Here is a 7178-nt window from a genome sequence, read left to right as displayed (position 1 = left end):
CCAAACACAAGGGGACACCTGGAACTGGTGGCTGGGAATAGAGGGCGGTGCGTCTCCTGTGGCGCGTGAGAACGGACCCAGATCGGCATCTCAAATGTGAGCTGCAGACGGGGGCCTAAATGTCCCACCCCCACAGGAACGGCCCCGGGAGGTCCGCTGGGACCCCGTGTATGGGACGGCACCGGCGGGTTTGTGACGCTGCCAGAGGCAAGCTGCAAACTTCGGCCGCATCGAGCAGGCGGCTCGCTCATCCCCTTCCCGTCAGCACGCGGCCCTCCCTCACTGCTTATCTGCTTCTGAACGCTGCAAAGATTAATCCCGACGTGCATCCTCATTAGAGCCCAGAAAGGCACGAGCCAGGCCGCACCAGCGCCCAGCGCTTCTCCGCGGCTCCGGATCCAGCTCGGCTTCCCCGAAGCAGGAGCGTTCAGTGCAGCCGCTCGTCCTACAGAGGGCAGAGGAATATCATTCATTACGGGCCCGGCTCCCGCTACCTGCCGGCCCGCAGCCCGCGCAGCACCCGCTGGAGGAGCCCGGGGGGGCACCTCGCCCTTTTCCCCCCTCCCCGCTTCCCTACGGCTCCGTACGAAACTGTGCAGTACTGCCAGCTGCGAAGCCTGCACCTCAAGTTATCTAAAAACGAACGCTCACTGCAAGTGCACGTTTCCATTACAAACAAAACCCTTGGATTTGATGCAGCCAAGTATTACAATTCTGTTTCAACTTTATTTTGTGTTTATTTTCTCGTGGTATTGGTGACAGCTCCAATGCCCCGCATTTTATTTTAGGTGGGTTTGCTGTTGCTGCTGCGATGTGAAATTAAGGCTCTACCACGTTTGTTACAGACTTCCAAAGCAGAAGGTGCATGCAGCCTTTGCTTCAGCTTTTCTTTCCTCCGAGTTCACAGATGCGTTGTTTCCAGACTAAAAGATGCCGTTACAAACAAAGGGAGGAGAAATAAATCTAGAAGAAGTGAAGGAGCAGAAACAAGTGCTTACCTGAGCAGCTCCTCGGACGTACTCAGCCAACCACAGAGCCACTGGCAACAGCCCCATGCATAATTGCATTTTCAAAGCCCTGCACTTCATGGAGTGAAGCAGGGATGCTTCCGACCCTACCCCAACAAATGATAAATACCCCCTTGATAAAGGGAGAGCGGTGTTCAGTGGAGCTTAAGCAGAACGTGCCCGGTGTAATTCCCAAGCAGCACACAGTGAGTTGCATGAGTCCTGGTAAGTAAAAAATCGGCTTCTTGAAGCCAGCAGATTTTTTGTCACCGACTCTGGTGAGATCAGGGTTTCACCCACTGAAATGAAAGGGACAGTTGTTCAGCATGAACCCCGAAGGCCCTACAGCTGCTCCACACCTGGGAATGGGAGGGAGCCCATCAAAGCCTGGGCACCTGCCTTTCTGCCCCGCATCGCTTACAGTGGTGCAGAATGAACGTGATGAGGGGAAGGCCCCAGTGCTGGGACCTGCAGCCCCACGCCTGCTGCCTCTGCCTTCCCCCAGCAGCAGCCGGAGCGCAGTGGGAGGTGTTGGTCTCCCAGTTCAGACAAGGACGTGAAGCAGAATCCTCCCTGTTAAAGTCCAGGGTTGTTGAAATGTTTCACCACCACAGGCTCCTTCTTCACAGTTCGTTCTCAATCTTTGTGCTTTTCATTTAGCGGGGTAATTAAACCAGGCTCTCAGACTCGCTTTTAATTTCTGGTTCGCATGCCCTCAAACCACGCTGCTGTGATTTGGGTTCAGAACCATTTTTTGCACAAACATGATATCCACACACTTGAATTTCAGGCCATCACAAAAGCCTGTTTCTGCACAGCCCTCCACCTGCTTAGAAACTACAGGAGGAGCCATCAAACTGCCTGACATCGTTTCTTCGGCATGCTTCCTCTTCATTTTACTTTTTATTTACATGCTCATTTGCTAAAAGGGGAACAGCCCCCCAAGCACGTCACTGATAAACACGGGAATTTTGCATAGTCCATGCTACAAGCAGAACTTTCCATCTCTCCCACGTATTGGTGGAACTTGCCATCTTCCAGGACACAGCCGCATTCGGAGGCAGCTCCGGCAGCGAAGGGCCGGCTCGCGCTGCGGTGTCCGTACCCTTACACATTCCTCATAGAAATTCTTTCTTCCTTCCAGAGCATTTCTTAAACACGGCAACAAAGAAAAGCAGCGATCCGTCCCAGCATTCCCATCCGGCTGTGGGGGACCCATGCAGCAGCAGCACCCATTTGCACTGCACGGCGTTAGCAGCAGCAGAATGGGACCCGCACACGCATGGACACGTGCCCCAGGACGGGCAGCAGCCAGCACAGAGCTCCTCTCTCCTACATTTGGGCGAGCAAACGTAATTTTCCAAACCGGCCTTTTTTCATTTTAGCCGCAATGTTTCATTCTTGGATTTTCTTTTTGTATCAGCGATGCAATTTGTCAGTGAAAAAGGAGAAAAAGGAGAGGGAGGAAACGGGGGGAAGAAGGAAAGGGCTCACACCAAACCCACCCGCTACAAGGAAATGCACTGCAGCACATTTAGATGTCTGTAATAAAAATCTCTCCCTATAAATATTTGTTTATACTTATGAATGGATTTATTAACGGAATTTGTATTTACTTGAGTATTTCTGACGTCCCTAATCTGTGATTCAGTCAAAAACCACAACTGTTTTCAAGGTTGAATCGACTCTTAATTGTTCTTACACCTAAAAACGTGATGAATGCCGCTCATCCGCATAGACACACGGACTGAAGATGCTTCCAGCAGACAGGAATGTTAAGGCCGCCCAGAGACACCCAAAAAACCTTTTCAGATGGAGCAAAACCCTCCTTTTTTTTTTCCCCCCAGAAAAACCTCGGAGCGAACCAGGCGTGCGCGCTCTCTGGAGCACGGAGAGGAGCCCAGCACACGCAGCTCAACCCCACGAGGCGGCTTCCACCCTCACGTTCCCTCCCCACCGCTCCGTGGATGCCGTGCATGTGGCTGCAGCTCCGTGGCTGCCTGTGTTGCTCCGGCCCTCGCACCACCCGCTCTGCGTGGGCTTCCCGGGTGAACGGAGCCGAGCTGTGAGCCAAACACCGTGAGATACCGTGGGCCCCTCCAGCGGCTGCCGTCCTGCAGGAAGCGCGCCTGTACCCAAACCAATCAGGGAAACCATGTAGGCTCCCAGTAACGCTGCCCAAACAGCGCACCGAGCGCCATCGAAGCGTGCACGCAGCCCTGAGCTCAGCTCCGCGATGCCCCTCCATCCTGAGGAGCAGCACAGAGCCCCACAGGGTGCACCCTGAGCAGCAGAAAGCGACGTGTGCAATGGGAGCAACGCATCTGGCTCAGGGATCGCATGCACAGCTGGTGTTCTCTGGTAAGCAGAGAACTGGACAGGGAGAGTGCCCTTCCGACAGCAGCCGCGCTCGCTGCAGGTGCATGGCTTCCTCCCATGGCTGCGTGACACTGCAGCTTCAACGAAGGAAAAGCTCTCTGGACAGCAAGCAACTCAGCGCTGTAAGCCAGGACGGTGACTGAAAGCACCGCAAGTACTGCTTCAACAGAGACAGACAGCGATCCCAAATGGAATTATGCTCAGGATGCATTTTTCAAATGCCCCCGTTCATTTTAGTTAGAACTTCGGGAGTATTTTGTGGTCGGCGGGAACACGGAGCACAGACAGAAATAAAAGCACCTCCAGAACCTGCCCCGGGCTCAGCAGCACTGCCAGGCCCACAGATACACAGCAGGCAATGGCACTGAACAGGGGGGAAAGCATAGGAACAGAAAGCCAGGCTGATATTGCCTATATTTAGTATGTATGAGCATGCAAGGCTTAAACACAACATTCTTGTTCGCGGAAAAAACTCCAGGCCACTTCCTAGAATAGCAGGAGCATGTAAATCACCGCTGATACGTGTAAATTACATTTATTTATAGATTTGTATCATGTACCCGTCACTCAGCGCCTGGGTACACGTACACGCATTAAAATAATATCCATCACTGGTCCACAAATCATAGTTTGAGTACGTTCCTACCCTTGGGGTGCAGGTCTTCACAAACCCCATTCTGTTCCCTGCACCAGGGCCTGAGCAGAGCGGGAATGGGAAGGAGAGCAGCACGGAGGGCAGGGAGGAACGCTGCGCGACGCAGCCGCTCTGTGCCACTCGGCGCTTCTGAGTGCTGCGAACCCGCTGCGTTTTAAAGACGCTTTATCTCCCCAAATATCTCCTTCATACGAACGAGCTCAGTGCGAACAATACTCACAATATCTTCCTCGGACCCTTTCTCCCAGTAAAACGGCGCAGCCCTACACGTGGGGTTGCAAAACCTTCAGCGTCGCCCATGCACGCAGAGAGCCCTGTCCATGCTGGAGGATGTCCCAGCTCCGCAGGGTGGGCACCGAGCGGTCCCACGTCACCGCGCTGTGCTGGGACACGGGAGGGAAGGGCAGCAAAACCAGGGGCAGCCGAGGAGGAACGGATCAGAAGAGAGCCATTATGCTAAGCACTTTAGAAAGCACGTTGCACACGCAGAGCTACGTTCACGTCGCGGCCGTGTCGCTGCAGTTAAGAAATGAATACGTGCATGTAAAACCCGTCCAGGCGGCACATGTGTTCGGAGGGCCTGCTCCTGCAGCCCTCTATTCACACAAGTAATGCTACTGAAGTCAATGGAAACGCTCTTGTAAACAAGGACTTACAAGAACCCAATGCGACAATGATTTCAAAAGGAGTTTTGACTGTGCAATTGTTGCTGGATTAGGGTCTTCAGAAACACCGAGCTCGCTCTGAAGAGCACAGAATGCAAATCTGCAAAGGGCTGGGGCCTCCACGCCGCATCCCGGGAGCTCTGAAGGGCGCTTGGCTTTGGGCATGGGAACCACTCCCGGCTCCTTGCGATGGCAGAGCTGCTCCGAGAGCGAGCGGCAGCTCGGGAGACAAGACAGAACCTCCTGCGTCCCTGTAGAAAACAGTGACCTAAACTGAACTGCGTCACATCTCCACCTAAATCAGCATGGAATAAACTGTGCAAGCACCTCGCCATAGGAAAAAGAAAGAAAAGAAAGAAAAGGAAACAGTGAAAAAGGGAAAACGAGTTGGCAGACGCGATTTCTGCAAAATGAGCCCATTCGGTGAGATCCTCGTTTAAATTAATTGATTGGACAGTAAAACAGCAGCACAGACCGGCAGCACAAATAGCAGTATTTATAAACAGCGTTTGCCCAGATAAGAAAAGTTTGCAGTGAAGGGATCGCCTATTACTCTGCTCATGTAAATGCAAAACAGAGGGAAAAATCACGGCAACAATACAAAAGGCAAACTGACGAGCTAGACACAGCCACGACGGTAAGACGTGTCCCTGCCTTTAATACATTGCTTGTTTAGAAACACTACCAATGGGTCCCTCACAGTTGCTTTTTATCTTTATAGTATACATATACATATATATATATATATGTATAAAAGATGTTTTGTGGTTAAAGCGAAGCATTGCTTCACTCGGACGGCCCCTCCGCGGGGCACAGGAACGGCGTCGGGAGCACAACAAGAAACCAGCTCTGAAATTACAAATCACACAACTCGAAAGCACAGCGAGCTCGGGGCAGAGAGGGGAATCTCTGAAGTGCCGAGAGCGGAGGAGTCTGCGCCTCAGAGCAAATTTCTGCGTCTGCAGAAAATAAAAAAGAAGCCCGACAGAATCACAATTAGCCGAGAGATGAAGGGAAATACGCAATTATTGCTCGTCCCATCCCATTATCCCAGCGGGTGGAAGGCGTTGCAGCGAGCGGCGATGCTTCCGAGCCGAAGCGAACGCGCTCACACCGCCCGAGCCCTCGGACGCGGCTGTCGGGGCACAGAGCGTTGGGGGCTGCTGCAATGAGCCGTGACAGAACCAGAACCAGCCCATCTGGCACGGCGCGAGGCGGCAGGAAATCCCTCTTTTGTTTCATTTTGGCCCGAGAAAAATTAGCGTGGGTCCGCTGCAAAGCCCAGCACCCCCCTCCCCAGCGCTCCGTCAACACCGCGCGCGGCCGAGCAAATTGACTTCTTATCAGCGCCGATAAATAGATAAATATATAAATAAATAAAGCCACCTTCGCGGCATTGAGGATTTGCTGCTTCCCAGACCATCCAATTAGGAAAAAAAAAAAAGAGAGAGAGAGAGAGTGAGAGAGAATCCCCTTTCCTCAATTCCAAACGCAGATTTGCAAGCTTCCGCCGCTGACAAAACGCTTTTGTTAACGCGGAAAACGAGCGCTGGGAGCGTGCTGCCCCTCAGCACGGCCCGGGAACGGCCCAGGTCCATTGGGTTTGGTTCTGCCAGGAGAGCAATGCGTGGAGCGGGGCTGCTGGGCTCTGCAGGGCAGCTGGGAGCAGCCACATTTGGGGGTTGTTTGTTTGGTTCTTTTTTTGGTGGGAAGAATCCCTTCCAAGCGGCTCCAAGCATCCAATGAAACACCAGTTATCTAAACATCAGATTTTCTAATTTTATTAAAAACGCACAAATTTTATCCAACATGTTTTCTTTCATACAGTGAATGGTCTAATATGCACTGGAGGTCACACAAGCTTAGGTTTATTAGAACAATAAAAGACATATGAGAAATTTAATATATAAAGAAAAAAAGTAGCAGCTGTTGACTGCATATTTGACCATAAAATTTAAATATTTTGGACTTTTATTTTAAAGACACAAAAATAAAACCTGTGTGGGTCTATATAAGTCATATTAACAATTCCATGAATGTTCAACAGGACTAAAAATTAGCAAAGATGTCGGGTTGGTTCTGTTTTTAACCTTGCAACGCTTTGAAACGCCTTTCCGGGTTGCTGGTGCGAAGCACCTTACAGTATTTGTGCTATAGATTTCCTTTATTTGGCAACGGTCTGGGATTCGCGGGTTTCTCTTTGCCTTCTGTAAACAACACCTTGGACAAACTAGCACAGTGAACCACAAGCCCTGCGATCGGGTTGTACATCTACAGAAAAGAAAAGGAACTATTTTGGTTGGCTGCTCAAAAATCTTTCGCTTTTGAACAAGAGGTCCTAGAACAGGATTTGTTAGTAAAACACTGAGCTCCTGAATTGAACGTTAGACGTAAACAGTTGACTGCTTTAGTTCGATAGAGTCTTTTCGTTTCGCTTTTCTCTCTTTCTGAAGGTAGAATGCTTTTTGTTCG

The 7178-nt window shown here is 51.2% G+C and overlaps 1 protein-coding gene across 1 annotated transcript in view; it reads right to left on the bottom strand.

The window, feature by feature from the left end:
- Positions 6461 to 7178, bottom strand: part of LHX1 (LIM homeobox 1) — a 4601-nt gene continuing 3883 nt past the window's right edge. Inside the window, exon 6 of the transcript XR_002444018.1 lies at positions 6461 to 6977. The gene's annotated coding sequence lies outside the window, so the exon portion shown is untranslated. The remainder of the gene's footprint in view (positions 6978 to 7178) is intronic.

This window comes from Numida meleagris, chromosome 18 (genome assembly GCF_002078875.1).
Source record: "Numida meleagris isolate 19003 breed g44 Domestic line chromosome 18, NumMel1.0, whole genome shotgun sequence".
Lineage (NCBI taxonomy): Eukaryota > Metazoa > Chordata > Aves > Galliformes > Numididae > Numida > Numida meleagris.
Note: the sequence above shows the minus strand (reverse complement) of the source record. Positions and strands in the feature narration are given on the sequence as shown.